The sequence below is a fragment of the Bubalus kerabau genome, chromosome 13 (assembly GCF_029407905.1).
Source record: "Bubalus kerabau isolate K-KA32 ecotype Philippines breed swamp buffalo chromosome 13, PCC_UOA_SB_1v2, whole genome shotgun sequence".
NCBI lineage: Eukaryota > Metazoa > Chordata > Mammalia > Artiodactyla > Bovidae > Bubalus > Bubalus kerabau.
This window is the reverse complement of record NC_073636.1, coordinates 3,223,429-3,242,670: the sequence shown is the minus strand read 5'-3', so window position 1 is coordinate 3,242,670 and position 19,242 is coordinate 3,223,429. Positions and strand designations below refer to the sequence as shown.

At 40.5% G+C, this 19,242-nt stretch overlaps 1 protein-coding gene across 2 annotated transcripts in view; it reads left to right on the top strand.

The window, feature by feature from the left end:
- The window catches only part of PAK5 (p21 (RAC1) activated kinase 5), a 429,499-nt gene that overhangs the window by 185,290 nt on the left and 224,967 nt on the right, over positions 1 to 19,242 (top strand). The window contains exons 2-3 of one of the 2 annotated variants that reach the window (XM_055543381.1): positions 11,947 to 12,078; positions 14,670 to 14,818. The gene's annotated coding sequence lies outside the window, so the exon portion shown is untranslated. The remainder of the gene's footprint in view (positions 1 to 11,946; positions 12,079 to 14,669; positions 14,819 to 19,242) is intronic. The other variant, XM_055543380.1, reaches the window with a different exon arrangement.

Here is a 19,242-nt window from a genome sequence, read left to right as displayed (position 1 = left end):
GCTTTGTCCAATGCTTTTTGGAAGGCTGGCGCCTGACTTTGGAATAATCACCTTTAGAGAAAGATAAGTTTCTTAAAATGTTAACAGGCCTCCGGGCCAGAAGATGATGTCAATCACCTGAACTTTTGCATATGATAAGTTTGCAGGAAGAAAGCCTGGCTTGCTGCATGACTCTACCCCTTCCCCCATTATCCTCTATGCATACCTTAAGGTATAAAAACTACTTTGGAAAATAAAGTGCGGGCCTTGTTCACTGAAACTTGGTCTCCCCATGTCATTCTTCCCTTTAACTTCCGGCTGAGCGTCCATCTGGAGCGTGGATGTCCTCTGCGACCATTTATTTGCCTGGGCTTCTAAGACCCACTCGAGAAGGTGTCTAAGGTGGGGCACCTTCCGCTATTCGAGAGGGCGCCTGCGGCCTCCGTGGTCAGAGCTAACCTGGTGTCACGGGTTATATTGATTTTCCGCGTAAACCAAGCCACTCAGCTTCTTTTCTCCACTGAGTTTTCCTACTGAGCTATCCTTATTTCAGCCGCTTTTCTCCACTGAATTTCCTCACTGAGCTATCCTTATTCTATTACTCTTTGAATCTTTGATGAATAAATAAATATAAATAGGTCGCCGACGCCGTCCCCGCTTCGAATACCCTGGATCAGCCGGGGCTGGACCCCGGCACCTACCCAGGAATATGGAATAAATTTCCATCTGTTTATGTTGTCTTTGATTTATTTCATTAGTGTCTTATAATATTCTGCATATATTTCTTTTGTCTCCTTAGGTAAATTTATTCCTAGATATTAATTCTTTTTGTTGCAATGATAAATGGAATTGATTCCTTAATTTCTCTTTCTGATTTTTCATTGTTAGTATATAGAAATGCAAGTGATTTTTCTGTATTGATGTTGTGTCCTCAACTTTGCTGAATTCACTAATTAGCTCTAGCAATTTTCTGATGCTGGGAGGGATTGGGGGCAGGAGGAAAAGGGGACAACAGAAGATGAGATGGCTGGATGGCATCACTGACTCAATGGACGTGAGTCTGAGTGAACTCCGGGAGTTGGCAATGGACAGGGAGGCCTGGCATGCTGCGATTCATGGGGTCACAAAGAGTCGGACACAACTGAGGGATGGAACTGAACTGAACTGAACTGAACTGAATTTTCTGATGCTATCTTTAGGATTTTCTGTGTACAGTATCATGTCATCAACAAACAGTGAGAGCTTTACTTATTTTCTGATCTGAATTTCTTTTATTTCTTTTTCTTCTCCAATTGATGTAGCGTACTTCCAGAACTATGTTGAATAATAATGGTGAGAGTGGACACCCTTGTCTTGTTCCTGATCTTAAGGGGAATTCTTTCGGTTTTTCACCATTGAGAATAATGTTTGCTGTAGGCTTATCATATATGGACTTAACTATGTTGAGGTAGGTTCCTTCTATGCCCATTTTCTGAAGTTTTAATCATAAATGTGTGCTGAATTTTGTCAAAGGTTTTTCTGCATCCAATGAGATTATCATATGGTTTTTGTCTTTCAGTTTGTTAATGTGGTGTATCACATTGATTGATTTGCATATATTGAAGAATTCTTGCACTGTGAAATAAACTCAACTTGATCACAGTGGGTTTATTGATCACAGCTTTTTGATGTGTTCCTGATTTCTGTTTACTAAAATTTTGTTGAGGATTTTTGCATCTATGTTCATCAGTGATATTGACCTGTAGTTTTCTTTTTTTGTGTTGTCTTTGTCTGGTTTTGGTATCAGGGTGATGGTGGCCTCATAGAATGTGTTTGGAAGTGTTCCTTCCTCTTCCGTTGTTTGAAGAGTTTTAGAAGGATAGGCACTAGTTCTTCTCTAAATGTTTGACAGAATTCTCCTACGAAGCCATTTGATCCCAGGCTTTCATTTTTTGGGAGATTTTTTATCACAGCTTTAATTTCAGTGCTTGTAACTGGGTCGTTCATAATTTCTATTTCTTCTTGGTTCAGTCTTGGAAGATTGAACTTTTCTAAGAATCTGTCCATTTCTTCCAGGTTATCCATTTTACTGCCATATAATTGTTCATAATAGTTTCTTATAATCCTTTGTATTTCTGCATTGTCTGTTGTAACCTCTCCTTTTCATTTCTAATTTTGTTGATTTGATTTTTCTCTCTTTTTTTCTTGATGAATCAGGTGAAAGATTTGTCAACTTTGTTTATCTTTCAAAGAACCAGCTTTTAGTTTTATTAATCTTTACTATTGTTTCTTTCATCTCTTTTTCATTTATTTCTTCTCTGATGTTTATAATTTCTTTTGTTCTACTAATTTTGAGGGGATTTTTTTTCTTGTTTTTCCAGTTGTTTTATGTGTAAAGTTAGGTTGTCTATTTGATGTTTTTCTTGTTTCTTGAGGTAGAATTGTATTGCTTTGAACTTCTCTCTTAAGACTGCTTTTGCTACATCCCCTAAGTTTTGAGTTGTCATGTTTTCATTGTTGTTTGTTTATAGAATTTTCTTTTTTTATTTCCCTTTTGAGTTCTTTAGCAACCTGTTGGTTATTTAGAAATGTATTGTTTAATCTCCATGTGTTTGTTACTGTTCTTTTTTCTTGTAATTGATATCTAGTCTCATAGTGTTGTAGTCAGAGACAATGCTTGATATGACTTCAATTTTCTTAAATATACTGAGGTTTGATTTGTGACTCAAGATGTGGTTTATCCTGGAGAATGTTCCATGTGAACTTGAGAAGAAGGTGTATTCTTCTGCATTTGAATGAAATGTCCTGAAGATATCAGTGAGACCCACTTCATCTAATGTATCATTTAATACTTGTGTTTCCTTATTAATTTTCTGTTTTGATGATCTGTCCATTGGTATGCTGCTACTGCTAAGTTGCTTCAGTTGTGTCCAACTCTGTGCAACCCCATAGACAACAGCCCACCAGGCTCCCCCGTCCCTGGGATTCTCCAGGCAAGAACACTGGAGTGGGTTGCCATTTCCTTCCCCAATGCATGAAAGTAAAAAGTGAAAGTGAAGTCGTTCAGTCGTGTCTGACTCTTCGCAACTCCATGGACTGCAGCCTACCAGGCTCCTCCACCCATGGGATTTTCCAGGCAAGAGTACTGGAGTGAGCTGCCATTGCCTTCTCTGAAGTCCATTGGTATGAGTGGGCTGTTAAAATCTCCTACTATTATTGTGTTACTGTCAATTTCTCCTTTTATGTCTGTTAGTGTTTGTCTTATGTAGTGAGGTGCTCCTGTGTTTTGTGCAAAGATATTTACAATTGTTATCTCTTCCTCCTGGATTGACCTCTTGATTATTATGTAGTGCCCTTCCTTATCTCTTGTATTCTTTATTTTAAGGTCTATTTTGTCTGGTATGAGGATTGTTACTCCAGCTTTCTTTTGCTTGCCATTTGCATGTAATATATTTTTCCATCCTCTCACTTTCAGTCATATGTGTCTTTAGGTCTGAAGTGGGTTTATTGTAGACAGAATATCTATGGGTCTTGTTGTTGCATCCATTCAACCAGTCTGTGTCTTTTTGTTGGAGCATTTAAATCCATTTACATTTAAAGTAATTATTGACATATATGTTCCTATTGCCATTTTCTTAAATGTTTGGGGTTGATTTTTTAGATCTTTTTATTCTTTTGTACTTCTTGACTATATAAGTCCCTTTAACATTTGTTGTAAAGCTGGTTTGGTGGTACTGAATTCTCTTAACTTTTGCTTGTCTGAAAAGCTTTTTATTTCTTCAACAATTTTGAATGAGATCCTTGCTGGGTGCAGTAATCTTTTTTGTAGATTTTTCCTTTTCAGTACTTTAAATATATCCTGCCATTCTCTTCTGGCCTGCAGAATTTCTGCTGAAAGATCAGCTGTTAAACATATGGGGTTTCCCTTGTATGTTTCTTGCTGCTTTTAATATTCTTCCTTTGTGTTTAGTCTTTTTTAATTTGATTAGTATGTGCCTTGGGGTTTCCAGAGTTATTTCTCCACTGATCTCCAGTAGCATATTGGGCACCTACCGACCTGGGGAGTTCCTCTTTCAGTATCCTATCATTTTGCCTTCTCATACTGTTCATGGGGTTCTCAAGGCAAGAATACTGAGGTGGTTTGCCATTCCTTTCTCCAGTGGACCACATTCTGTCAGACCTCTCCACCATTACCTGCCCATCTTGGGTGGCCCCACATGGCATGGCTTACTTTCATTGAGTTAGACAAAGCTGTGGTCCATGTGATTAGCTTGACTAGTTTTCTGTGATTATGGTTTCAGTGTGTCTGCCCTCTGATGCCCTCTTGCAACACCTACCTAGCCTTACTTGAGTTTCTCTTACCTTTGACGTGGGATATCTCTTCAGGGATGCTCCAGAAAAGCACGGCCGCTGGTCCTTACCTTGGAAGACAGGTATCTCCTCACCGCCGCACCTTCTGACCTTGAACGAGGAGAAGCTCCTCTCAGCCCTCCTGCACCCATGCAGCCACCACGCCTTGGACGTGGGGTTGCTCCTGGAGATCAGTGGAGAAATAACTCCAGAATGATACTGGATGCTTGGGGCTGGTGCACTGGGACGACCCAGAGGGATGGAATGGGGAGGGAGGAGGGAGGAGGGTTCAGGATGGGGAACACATGTATACCTGTGGCGGATTCATTTTGATATTTGGCAAAATTAATACAATTATGTAAAGTTTAAAAATAAAATAAAATTTAAAAAAAAGAAGGGATGGAGCCAAAGCAAAAACAATGCCCAGTTGTAGATGTGACTAGTGATAGAAGCAAGGTCTGATGCTGTAAAGAGCAATATTGCATAGGAACCTGGAATGTTAGGTCCACGAATCAAGGCAAATTGGAAGTGGTCAAACAGGAGATGGCAAGAGTGAACATCGACATTCTAGGAATCAGCGAACTAAAATGGACTGGAATGGGTGAATTTAACTCAGATGACCATTATATCTACTACTGCGGGCAGGAACCCCTTAGAAGAAATGGAGTAGCCACCATAGTCAACAAAGGAGTCCGAAATGCAGTACTTGGATGCAATCTCAAAAACGACAGAATGATCTCTGTTCGTTTCCAAGGCAAACCATTCAATATCACAGTAATCCAAGTCTATGCCCCAACCAGTAATGCTGAAGAAGCTGAAGTTCAACAGTTCTATTAATACCTACAAGACCTTTTAGAACTAATACCCAAAAAAGATGTCCTATTCATTATAGGGGACTGGAATGCAAAAGTAGGAAGTCAAGAAACACCTGGAGTAACAGGCAAATTTGGCCTTGGAATATGGAATGAAGCAGGGCAAAGGCTAATAGAGTTTTGCCAAGAGAATGCACTGGTCATAGCAAGCACCCTCTTCCAACAACACAAGAGAAGACTTTACACACGGACATCACCAGGTGGTCAACACCGAAATCAGATTGATTAAATTCTTTGCAGCCAAAGATGGAGAAGCTCTATACAGTCAGCAAAAACAAGACCGGGAGCTGACTGTGGCTCAGATCGTGAACTCCTTATTGCCAAATTCAGACTTAAATTGAAGAAGGTGGGGAAAACCACTAGACCATTCAGGTATGACCTAAATTAAATCCCTTATTATTATACAGTGGGAGTGGGAAATAGATTTAAGGGACTAGATCTGATAGATAGAGTGCCTGATGAACTATGGACAGAGGTTCGTGACATTGTGCAGGAGACAGGGATCAAGACCATCCCCATAGAAAAGAAATGCAAAAAAGCAAAATGGCTGTCTGGGAGGCCTTACAAATAGCTGTGAAAAGAAGAGAAACAAAAAGCAAAGGAGAAAAGGAAACATATAAGCATCTGAATGCAGAATTCCAAAGAACAGCAAGAAGAGGAGAAAGCCTTCCTCAGTGATCAATGCAAAGAAATAGAGGAAAACAACCAAATGGGAAAGACTGGAGATCTCTTCAAGAAAATTAGAGATACCAGGGAACATTTTATGCAAAGATGGCCTCAATAAAGGACAGAAATGGTATGGACCTAACAGAAGCAGAAGATATTAAGTAGAGGTGGCAAGAATACACAGAAGAACTGTACAAAAAAGATCTTCACGACCAAGGTAATCACAATGGTGTGATCACTGACCTAGAGCCAGACATCCTGGAATGTGAAGTCAAGTGAGCCTTAGAAAGCATCACTATGAACAAAGCTAGTGGAGGTGATGGAATTCCAGTTGAGCGGTTTCAAATGCTGGAAGATGATGCTGTGAAAGTGCTGCACTCAATATGCAAGCACATTTGGAAAACTCAGCAATGGCCACAGGACTGGAAAAGTTCAGTTTTCATTCCAATCCCAAAGAAAGACAATGCCAAAGAATGCTTAAACTACTGCACAATTGCACTCATCTCACACGCTAGTAAAGTAATGCTCAAAATTCTCCAAGCCAGGCTTCAGCAATATGTGAACCATGAAATTCCAGATGTTCAAACTGGTTTTACAAAAGGAAGAGGAACCAGAGATCAAATTTCCAACATCTGCTGGATCATGGAAAAAGCCAGAGAGTTCCAGAAAAGCATCTATTTCTGCTTTATTGACTATGCCAAAGCCTTTGACTGTGTAGATCCCAAGAAACTGTGGAAAATTCTGAAAGAGATGGGAATACTAGACCACCTGACCTGCCTCTTGAGAAACCTATATGTAGGTCAGGAATCAACAGTTAGAACTGAACATGGAACAAAAGACTGGTTCCAAATAAAAAAAGGAGTATATTGTCACCCTGCTTATTTAACTTATATGCAGAGGACATCATAAGAAACGCTGTGCTGGAAGAAGCACAAGCTGGTATCAAGATTGCTGAGAGAAATATCAATAACCTCAGACATGAAGATGACACCACCCTTATACCAGAAAGTGAAGAGGAACTAAAAAGCCTCTTGACGAAAGTCAAAGTGGAGACTGAAAAAGTTGGCTTAAAGCTCAACATTCAGAAAACTATGATCATGGCATCTGGTCCCATCACTTCATGGCAAATAGATGGGGAAACAGTGGAAACAGTGTCAGACTTTATGTTTTTGGGCTCCAGAATCACTGCAGATGGTGACTGCAGCCATGAAATTAAAGGACGCTTACTCCTTGGAAGGAAGGTTATGACTTATCTAGATAGCATATTCAGAAGCAGAGACATTGCTTTGCCAACAAAGGTCCATCTAGTCAAGGCTATGGTTTTCCCAGTAGTCATGTATGGATATGAGAGTTGGACTGTGAAGAAGGCTGAGCGCGGAAGAATTGATGCTTTTGAACTGTGGTGTTGGAGAAGACTCTTGAGAGTCCCTTGGACTGCAAGGAGATCCGTCCAGTCCATTCTGAAGGAGATCAGCCCTGGGATTTCTTTGGAAGGAATGATGCTAAAGCTGAAACTCCAGTACTTTCGCCACCTCATTGGAAGAGTTGAGTCATTGGAAAAGACTCTGATGCTGGGAGGGATAGGGGGCAGGAGGAGAAGGGGACGACAGAGGATGAGATGGCTGGATGGCATCACTGACTCGATGGACGTGAATCTGAGTGAACTCCGGGAGTTGGTGATGGACAGGGAGGCATAGTGTGCTGCGATTCATGGGGTCGCAAAGAGTCTGACACAATTGAGTGACTGAACTGAACTGAACTGAAGGTTGGTGCAGTGGTTTGTGTAAGCTTCCTACAGTGTGAGAGTTGTGCTGAGTTTGTTTGTTTTTCCTCTGATGGGCAAGGTTGAGGTGGTAATCCTGTCTGCTGGTGATTGGTTTGTATTTTTGTTTTGTTTGTTGTTTAGATGCGGCATCCTTCACAGGGTGCTCCTGATGGTTGGGTGATGCCAGGTTTGTATTCAAGTGGCTTCCTTTGTGTGAGTTCTCACTATTTGATACTCCCTATGATTAGATCCGTGGTAGTCTAGGATCTTGGAGTCAGTGCTCTCATTCCAAAGGTTCAGGGCTTTATCTCTGGTCAGAAGAGAAGATTCCACAGTGGTTTATTATGGCATTAAGTGGGATTAAAAGAAATAGCCAAAAATGAGAAACCAAAGATGAACCCCAAACAAATGGCAGTTACCAAATCAGGCAAATAATAATTAAAATAATGTAATATATGCATATACGTATACATCCATAAGCAAAATCAAAACAGTCCAACAAAAATAAAGTACAATAGATTGACCTGGCAAACAAAGGAAATAAAAAATTGCCTCTACCAGTTAAGAACAAAGGTAACTAAAGCACAAACTGGAAAACAAAACCAAAGCAATGTGCCAAGTGGGGAATAAAGCAATATAAACAAAACTAACAAATATGTTGAGAGGAAAGGAAAGGAGGAAAAGAAAGAGTAGCTATGCAAATTTAAATAGAGGTATATAAAGGAGATTTATAGACAAGATTAACTGCAAGGGGAAATGAACAGTAAGAAAAGCAAACAAAGGAATAAATGTAGGAAAATAGGTTTAAAAAATTAAAGATTTAAAAAGAGAAAGATAAAAAGGAAGAAAAAAAAAAAAAAAAGGAAAACTCCACAGAACTGCAGAAGCCCAACACAGAGGCAGAGGTTGGGCCTGACAACCTCTATATGTAACAATTAAAAAAAAAAAAATGTGACTTTGAGGGAAAAAAAAAAAAAAAGCTCATAAGCTTAGTTAGATCTCATAGTGCCAATAAAATCAGTAACTACAACAGAGAGGGGGGAAAGGGGGGAAAAAAAGAATAAATTCCAAAAGAATCTACAAAACAAGTCAAAATATAAGAATAATAAATGTTTTTCTTGAGTCTCTGCTGTCAGAGTCCCTCTCTGGGAGTCACAGTCCACCTCACCTCCCTAGAATGCCCTCAAACACTGTGCTGGTCTCTGGACCTGATGTGGGGGCAGCTCAGATTCTAATCTGGTCCTGCTCCTGTGTGTCTTGCCTCTAATGTCCACAGCTAACAGAACTAGTGCATTTTCTTTTGTGGGAGCTCTCAGTGTCCTTTTATATATTCTACAGACACCGAGTCTGCCTAGTAGATCATGTGGATTTAATCTGAAGCTTGTACAGCTGGTGGGAAGGTTTGGGGTCTTCCCCTGGGTTTCAATTGTGGTTTTATTTCCACCTCTGCATGTGGGTTGTCCACTTGTGTTTGTTCCTGAGGCTGCCCTGGAGAACTTGGGTTTGCCCCAGTGAGGGCCAGGTATGCAGGTGGTGCACCTGCCTGGGTCACAGGTACTCAGGGGAGTTGGGGACTAGGGCAGCAGGAGGTGTAGTGCTCTAAAAGGGTATGGCAACCAGTATTGAGCAATACACTCCATTATTCTTGCCTGGAGAACCCCCTGGACAGAGAACCCTGGCAGGCCACAGTCCACAGAGTCGCAAAGAGTTGGACACGACTGAAGCGACCCTGCATGCATAGACACAAGACTTTTTTGCCTGTGGCAGCTCTGCCCCAATGAGGGTTGAGCATGAAGGTGGTGCAGCTAGTGGGCTTGTAGGGACCCTGGCAGCACCAAGTGGTCAGGGATACGGACTGCCTCTGTTGCAGGAGTTTGGGCCCTATCAGAGTCTTTTTTCAAACCTCTTGTAGCTGGTGATCAGAAGGCCGCTTTGGCCAGTCTTTCTCTGTAGCTCTGCCCAGTCTGACACTTAGAGGGCTCCCTTGCCTGGGGTCCTTCTGTGTTATTTGGCATATCTGGCGCTTAAAGGGGCACCCTGTGTGGGGTCCTACTCTGTATTTTGGTGCATCAGTCTCTTAAAGGAGAACCCTGGGTGGGGTACTACTCTATAGTTCAGTGCATCAGGCATTTGATGGGCCAGCCTCTCTATTGTTCAGCTTCTGATGCTGGTGCGTGGAGGGAGAGAGAGGCTATGGTGATGGCTTCACCCTCTACGTGTGACCCAGCAGTATCACCTTGCTTCCATGGCTGCCTGGCTTTCCTCCACAGGCATTTCCCACCACAGTCTCCTCCCTCACATCCCCTTGGATCCATCTCTCCACAGTCAACAGCCCCCCTCGCCCTGGGATTGCTCCACAATCCCCAAACTCCAGCTCCCAGCCACTGCAACTTCCATGGGACCTGTGTTCCTGTCCAGGGTTTGTATGGCTGCAGCAAGGACTGTCTCATTCTTATTCTGTTTTGGCTGCCACAGATCAGTTGTTTCACTCTCAGCCTTAAATGTTTCTCCTCTGACATAGACAGTTGCCCCCAGAGTGGGGATCAGACCCCTGCTTCAGTTCCACCACCCACCAAGGGCAGGTCCAGTCCTACTAACAGTCCTGTTTTTCCCGCTAGTTCCTTCATCCTACCAAGTTTTGCGTGGTTCTATATATTCTTTTCCACTGGTCAGGTCCTCCTGTCTGCTCTCAGCTGGTGTTCTGCATGCACTTCTGTGTCTGCAGGTGTATTCCTGATATACCTGTGGAGAGAGATGTACTCCATGTCCACCTACTCCTCCGCCATTTTGTTCTCTCCCCCCATATGGTTGTATCAATCCTGAAATTACATTTCCTGACAAAATGACTCCTTCTGATACTCTGAAATATATGAAGAGAGTCTCACAAGACTTTAAGAGGAAGCTGTGTCTACCTATATTTTATCGGACTTTGAACACATTGGAACTGAGCTTTCAGAATCATCCTGTTTCTACACAAAACGTCACTTTCTGCAAATCCTACTGATTGAAGGAATGGTAGTTTAAGACATAGGGCATGCTTTTGCAATGGAGATTTTACTAAGAAATTACTTCCTATGAACTACAATTAAATCAGGGTTAAATTTAACCAGTTTAAAATTTTGAGAAGTAAACTTAATTGGAAAAATTTTGCAGCAGCCTTAAAACATAAAATCTGTATTCTTAAGGAAGTCTTAAATGTCCTTCAAATGCATTAGAAAGTAGGTGGACATGGAGTACATCTCTCTCCACGGATATATCAGGAATACACCTGCAGACACAGAAGTGCATGCAGAACACCAGCTGAGAGCAGACAGGAGGACCTGACCAGCGGAAATCTTTGCTGTTTATGTCACAAAGTATTGGCATTGTTATAAAAAAAAATGTCTGGGAAATATCACGTTGTGAATCTACAATTAACTAATGCATATAATGAAATAACAGCAGGTATTTCTTATAATCTCAGGAGAAAAATGGAGCCATCTTTTGGAGAGCACTTTGGGTTATGCCTAATCGATTATGTAGACTCTCAACCTATAATTATTTTTAAAGAAGTTTTCTTTGGGCTTGTCTGAAATTGGGTGATATCTGGATTTTTTCCTTTTATTAGGATAGGCGAGAATAACAGCCTTCAGTTCCTAATTGTTCATGAGGTATATGAAATCTTTATTTGTCTCTTTACATGCTATCAGTAGTATTTAATTTTTGCTCATTTCAATGGCAGTGCATATAATTCACCAGTGTGTATTCATCCAATCCTCATTATTAATGGATTTTGTATTTTCAAGCCACCTTCTTATGTTTTTGTATTTCTGTGCTTTTTCTTGGTGATTTTGCTGTTGGAAATGTCCACCAGCCATCCACCAGAGCATAGTGCTAAAGTGTCGTCTAGTGTTCCTAAATGCTGGGAGGCTGTGATGTATCTTATCGAGTATCTACGTGTCTTGAATAAGCTTGGCTCAAGCATGAGTTACAGTACTCTTGGCTGTGAGTTGACTTTCAATGAATAAACAGATATTAAATAAGGTCTTGTAGGTCTACAAAGTCTTGAATTCTACACCTACAAGACCTTCTAGAACTAACACCAAAGGAAAAAAAAAAAAGACGTCCTTTTCATTATAGGGGAATGGAATGCAAAATTAGAAAGACGAAAGATACCTGGAGTAACAGGCAAGTTTGGCCTTGGTGTACAAAATGAAGCAGGGCAAAGGCTAACAGAGTTTTGCCAAGAGAACACACTGGTCATAGCATTCACCCTCTTGCAACAACACAAAAGATGATTCTACTCATGGACAACACCGGATGGTCAATACTGAAATCAGATTATCTTCTCTGCAGCCAAAGATGGAATAGCTCTATACAGTCAGCAAAAACAAGACCAGGAGCTGACTGTGGCTCAGATCATGAACTCCTTATTGCAAAATTCAAACTTCAACTGAAGAACGTATGGAAAACCACTAGGCCATTCAGGTATGACCTAAACCAAATCCTTTATGATTATACAATGGAAGTGACAAATAAATTCAAGGTATTAGATTTGACAGACAGTGCCTGAAGAATTATGGATGGAGGTTTGTGACATCGTACAGGAGGCAGTGATCAAAACATCCCCAAGAAAAGAAATGCAAAAAGGCAAAATGGTTGTCTGAGGAGGAAATAGCTGAGAAAAGAGAAGTCAAAGGCAAGGAAAAAAAAAAATTATATCCACCTGAATGCAGAGTTCCAAAGAATAGCAAGGAGTGATAAGAAAGCCTTCCTAAGTGAACAGTGCAAAGAAATAGAGGAAGACAATAGATTGGGAGAGACTAGAGAGCTCTTCAGGAAAATTAGAGATACCAAGGGAACATTTCATGCAAAGATGGGCACAGTAAAGGACAGAAATAGTATGGACCTAACAGAAGCAGAAGATACTGAGAAGTGGCCAGAATACACAGAACTATATAGAAAAGATCTTAATGACCCAGATAACCACAATGGTGTGAACACTCACCTAGAGCCAGACATCCTGGAGTCCAAAGTCAAGTGGACTTTAGGAAGCATCATTACAAACAAAGCTAGTGGATGTGGTGGAGTTCCAGCTGAGCTATTTCAGATCCTAAAAGATGATGCTATAAAAGTGCTGCACTCAATATGCCAGCAAATTTGGAAAGCTCAGCAGTGGCCACAGGACTGGAAAAGGTCAGTTTTCATTCCAATCCCAAAGAAAGGCAATGTCAAAGAATGTTAAAACTACCAGACAATTGCACGCATTTTATATGCTAACAAAGTAATGCTCAAAATTCTCCAAGCTAGACTTCAATGGTATGTGAACTGAGAATTTCCAGATGTACAAGCTGGATATAGAAAAGGCAGAGGAACCAGAGATCAAATTGCTAATATCTATTGGATCATGGAAAAGGCAAGAGAGTTCCAGAAAAACATCTATTTCTGCTTCATTAACTACACTAAAACTTTTGACTGTGTGGATCACAGCAAACTGTGGGAAATTCTTAAAGAAATGGGAAAACAGACTACCTTACCTGCCTCTTAAGAAAGCTGTATGCAGGTCAAGAAGCAACAGTTAGTAACAACGGACTGGTTCAGAACTGGAAAAGGAGTACATCAAGACTGAATATTGTCACCCAGCTTATTTAACTTATATGCAGAGTACATCATGTGAAATGCTGGGCTGGATGAAGCACAAGCTGTAATCAATATTGCCAGGAGAAACATCAATAACCTCAGATATGCAGATGACACCACCTTCATTGCAGAAAGCAAAGAGGAACTAAAGAGTCTCTTGGTGAAGGTGAAAGAGAGTGAAAAATCTGGCTTAAAACTCAACATTCAGAAAACTAAGATCATTGTATCCGGTCCCATCCCTTCATGGCAAATATGTGGAATAACAATGGCAACAGTGGCAGACTTTATATTCTTGGGCTCCAAAATCATTGCAGACAGTGACTGCAGGCTTGAAATAACAAGACTCTTGCTCCTTGGAAGAAAAGCTATGACAAACGTAGAGAGCATATTAAAAAGCAGAAACATCACTTTGCTGACAAAAGTTTATATAGCCAAGGCTATGGTTTTTCCAATAGTCATGATATATGGATATAAGTGTTCGACTGTAAAGAAGGCTGAATGCCGAGGAATTGCTACTTTCCAATTGTGCTGCTGGAGAAGATTCTTGCGAGTCCCTTTGACTGCAAGGGAGATCAAACCTGTCAATCCTAAAGGAAATCAATCCTAAATATTCACTGGAAGGACTGAGGCTGAAACTCCAATATTTTGATCAACTGATGCAAAGAGCCAACTTATTGATGTAGACCTTCATGCTGGAAAGATTGAAGGCAGGGGGAGAAGGGGGCAACAGAGGATGAGACGGTTGGATGGCATCACAAACTCAATGAACATAAGTTGAGCAAACTCTGGAAGATAGCGAAGGACAGGGAAGTCTGGGGTGCTGCAGTTCATGAGGTCTCAAAGACTCGGACATGACTGAGCAACTGAACAACAACAACAATTAAATAAGGTGTCTTTACGTGGAAATTAACACAAAACCATACAACAAGGTTGTGTATTGAGTGAGTGGTACAAGTGTTGAGGCCAAAGATGAACATAAACCTAATCGTGTATTTCCTCTCAGTCCAATGGTTCAGCATCACTCATTCAGTATCACAGGCAACTCTATAGAACATAACTACTACAAATAATGAGAATCAGCTGTATTCAACTTGTATAATTACTAGAGAGTGAGTGAGACTAAGGATTCACAGGCCAAAGGTGTAGCTCCTATCCCCAGAGGGGGCTCACCATCAGTGGGAGAGATGGACTCACAGTGGAATGATTAGAGGAAGTGCTGTGACTGGTGCAGGCAGTGCTAAGGGAACCTGACATTGCCTAGGGGTGTCCAGGTAGTAACATCAGGTCTGTAGCTGCATATTGAGGAAAAGTGTTGAAACAGTAAAGAGGGGATGTACAGCATGGAGGAGAGCGTGAAGTAAATGAGGTTTTATGTTTATTTTTAAACAAAGCATAATGTTGGTGGGGTTCTGACTCATGTTGTTACCATGTTGTTGCAGAAATACACTATGGCAAAATGTTCCCACCTCTTGCCAAAATGAACACTGAAGAAAAATGAAGAGCAGTGAAGAGCACCAACAAAAAGTTGCAGAACAGAAATAGCCACACTCCTCTGGAGTCTGATTCATCCACAGCCATCATAAAAAAGGTAGGGTAATAAATTATGTTACTTTTTTTCCTTTTAAAATTTTAAATCATGCAGTGGTAAGAAAATAAAAAAGTACCTTTTTATTCAGTATATATTTACTGAGTGACTTCTACATGTCTGCACATTGTTCTAGGCACTTAGGGATATGATAGTACACAAAAAAGGCAGGGGGACAGCTTTGAAAGAGCTGACATTCTAGTGGGAGGAGGTAAGTAGAGTTGGACCTCCCTATCCTCATGTTCAGCATCCTTGTTAAACCTTTGGATGGGGGATCCATGAATACAGAGGGCTGACTTTCCTATGTCATTTTATGCAAGAGACTTGAGCAGCCATGGATTTTGGTATCCACAAGGGTCCTAAAACCAATTGTCCCCAGATACCAAGGAGTGATTGTCAATAAATGCAAAAGAGGCTGGCAGCCATTTATGTTTATGAACATGATAAACAGGTTAATGAGGTAAAGAATAAATAAAGGGCAACTTCTGTTTCAGTATAAAGAGAAGACCACTCAAGAGAATTCTGAGTGATGGAAAAGAGCCCATAGGGTAAAAGCTTGAAGATAGGATCTTACATGTGCTATGAACCAGAATCCAGATGTTCAAGAGGGTATTTGGAGAAGCATGATATAGAGAGCAAGTTGCAGAGTCTTTAGACATGGACAACTGTCTTGACTTTACTCCAGCAAAGACAGAAACGTTTGGAGGGTTAATAGTAAAGAAGTAAGTTTGTGTTATATTTGTAAAAGACTGTTATTTAGGTAGGGATGGGGCTCAGTCATTATGGAAAATAGGACACTGTCCCCTAGGCAAGTGAGCATGATGAGTTGGCTTAGAGACCTGGCACTGAGAACAGATGGATTTAAAATAGGTTTTGGATGTCCTTCTGCCAATTTAAACTAAATGATCACCAATGTCCTTTGTGAATTCCCAAACATAATTCTAATTGTCATATGTAAGGTATGCTGCTATTTGAGTTTTAATGTACAGTCAGTTTAGTTCAGTTCAGTCACTCAGTCATGTTTGACTCTTAGCCACCTCATGGACTGCAGCTCGCCAGGCCTCCCTGTCCATCACCAGCTCCCACAGCTTGCTCAAACTCATGTCCATTGAGTCAGTGATGCCATCTAACCATCTCATCCTCTGTCTCTCCCTTCTCCTCCTGCCTTCAACCTTTCCCAGCATCAGGGTTTTTCTAATGAGTCAGTTCTTCGCATCAGGTGACCAAAGTAATGGAGTTTCAGCTTCAGCATCAATCCTTCCAATGAATATTCAGGACTGATTTCCTTTCAGATGGACTGGTTTGATCTCCTTGCTGTTAAAGGGACTCTCAAGAGTCCCTTGAGAGTGGTGATTTATAACCATTGGTATATAATGGTGGTTATTTTGCTGGTTTATGGTGGTTACCATAACATAAATGGTAATTTATTTTGCTGTTTCAGTCTATGATGTATATATTTGTGGCTTCTGAAATTTAGAGGAGCTTGATGTCACACTGTGAGAAGAAAAGAATCTGCCCTGAAATCTCATGTTCAAAGCAACACTTGGAGACTTGAGCCTTCCAGATGCTTTTATAACAATTCCCTTCATTCCTGCACGGTTCCTAACTTCTGAGAACAGTGTTACTTGAGTCACAGAGAGATAGTGCATATTAAGGGTACCTTTCTGGATAAGAAATGAGTTTTTTAAAGGACCAATGGCTTAGCTTAGTGAAGCATAACTTAAAGACTAAAACTTTCCTATGGATTATTCCTAGGTGGAGCGTTAAAGAGAAAATGAAAATACTACTTAAAATTGATGTTTTAAAAAGATGGGAATATGTAAGGAATTGTTTCCAACATATATGAACAGCTCTTATCATTAAATATCATATATATATATATATATACATATATAGTGGAATATCATTGATATATCATAAATATCAAATATATATATCAATGGACTATATCATTTATATATATGTATTATCAATGGTATATTATTCAGCCTTAAAAAAGAATGAAATGATACCATTTACAACAACATGGATGGCCCTAGAGATTATCATACTAAGTGAAATAAGTCAGAAAAGGAAAGGCAAATATCATATGATATCTCTTATATGTGGAATCTAAAATATGAGACAAATGAACCTATCTATGAAACAGAAACAGAATCATAGAGATAGAGAACAGACTGGTGGTTGCCAAGCGGGAGGGACAGGGTGGGAGGTTGGAGGTGTCAGATATAAGCTATTATAAGTAGAAGGGATAAACCGCAAGGTCCTGCTGTATAGCACAGAGAACTATATATGTGGTACATACACACAGTGGAATGTTAGTTATCCATAAAAAGTAACTCGGGCAGTAAATGTCATATGATATCACTTAATATGAAATGCAAAAATATAATAAAAGTGAACTTTTTTAAAATACAGAATCAAACTCACAGAAAAGAAACTTAAGATTAACAAAGGGAGGAGAGAGAAAGAGAGGGATAAATTAGGAGCTTGAGATTAACAGAAAAAATACTATATATAAAGAAGGTAAACAATGAGACCTACTATATAGCACAGGAAACTGTATTCACTATCTTGTAATAACCTATAATGGAAAAGAATTTGAAAAAGAATATATACTTATGCACTTTCAAAATACGTACATAGGCACTTTCCTGGTGGCTCAGAGAGTAAAGGAGCCTGGCAAGCTACAGTCCATGGGGTCGCAAAGAATTGGATACAACTGAATGACTAACACTTTCACACTCATATATGCATATATATGTATGTGTATATAACTAAATCATTTTGCTTTATACCTGAAATGTTGTAATTGTACTTCAATTAAAAAAAAATAGACAGCGGTATGTAGATCAACCAATGCTTACCAGAGAAACTGATGCTCTCCAAAGACAGGGCTTCTATATTGGAGTATGTATCCATTGGGCAGAGCTCACAGGTGGTGGTGGGAGGACAAAGAATTATGCAGTGACCTTGGCATGGGGTCCAAGATTTCAAGAAGCCCACAGCCACTGTTGGAGCTTGGACCAACCTCAAGTCTATGTTAGGAGGGGTTTTCATGAAAACTCAGTTGAACAACAAAACTCAGCAAAACACTAGGCCCTGCTTTCTAAGACTCGTATCTTTCTGAAATAGTTCTAAATTTGCTTGCTATAGTCCTTTCCTTCCTCCATACCAGACTGCTATCAAAAGGCTGCAATTGTCATAAGAGAGCCTCAGTGCAGCAGTTATATAATGTCAGATATAGTTATATATAGTGTTATGTATAGTATAGTATACTATTGCTATTGCTAAGTCACTTCAGTCGTGTCCGACTCTGTGTGACCCCATAGATGGCAGCCCACCAGGCTTCCCTATCCCTGGGATTCTCCAGGCAAGAACACTGGAGTGGGTTGCCATTTCCTTCTCCAATGCATGAAAGTGAAAAGTGAAAATGAAGTCGCTTGGTCATGTTCGACCCTCAGCAACCCCATGGACTGCAGCCTTCCAGGCTCCTCCATCCATGGGATTTTCCAGGCAAGAGTACTGGAGTGGGGTGCCATTGCCTTCTACTATACTATATAGTATATATAGTATAACTATATGGTTATATAGCATCAGATAATTGTAAAGATTCCTCCAAGTACACACACAAAGGCACAGGATAGGGTCCAGCAGGTGAATGCAAGCTCAGAAAACATCTCTAAGGACTGAGACTTCCAGGTACAGTCCCCATTCCACCATACAGGATATACTTTGTCTTCTGATCATGAACTACCAAAATACATGTGTCTCAAAGGAGCCAAAGCTCAAACTTACTGAGGGGTATTTTATATTCCACAAAAGCAGTTTTGCATACAGATAAACAAGTACAAACCATCAATCCATACATTTTTGTCTTTCCCTGATAGCTCAGTTGGTAATGAATCCACCTGCAATGCAGGAGACCCTATTTCGATTCCTGGATTGGGCAGATCTGCTGGAGAAGGGATAAGCTACTCCAGTATTCCTGGTCTTCCCTTGTGGCTCAGCTGAAGAATCCACCTGCAATGCGGGTTGATCCCAGGTTCAACTCTGGATTGGGAAGATCCCCTGGAGAAGGGAAAGGCTACCCATTCCAGATTTCTGGCCCGGAGAATTCCATGGACTACATAGTCTGTGGGGTTGCAAAGAGTCTAACGTGATTGAGTGACTTTCACTTTCACATTCATACATTTTAGTGAACACCATGGACAAGCTGGTCCAGGATACCTAGGGTAGGTTTTTACTCTTAACAGCATAGTACAAATCACTAAGCTAGTATGTTTCACCTCTGTCTTGACTAAGAGTCAATGCCAGGGTTTCAGATGTCCATCAGGAGGAGCACAGAGCTACCCAAGATCAACTACAATTTCACTTTGTCCTCATATACTCAGAGAAGTGAGCCATGATGAGAGCATCCAAGAAGA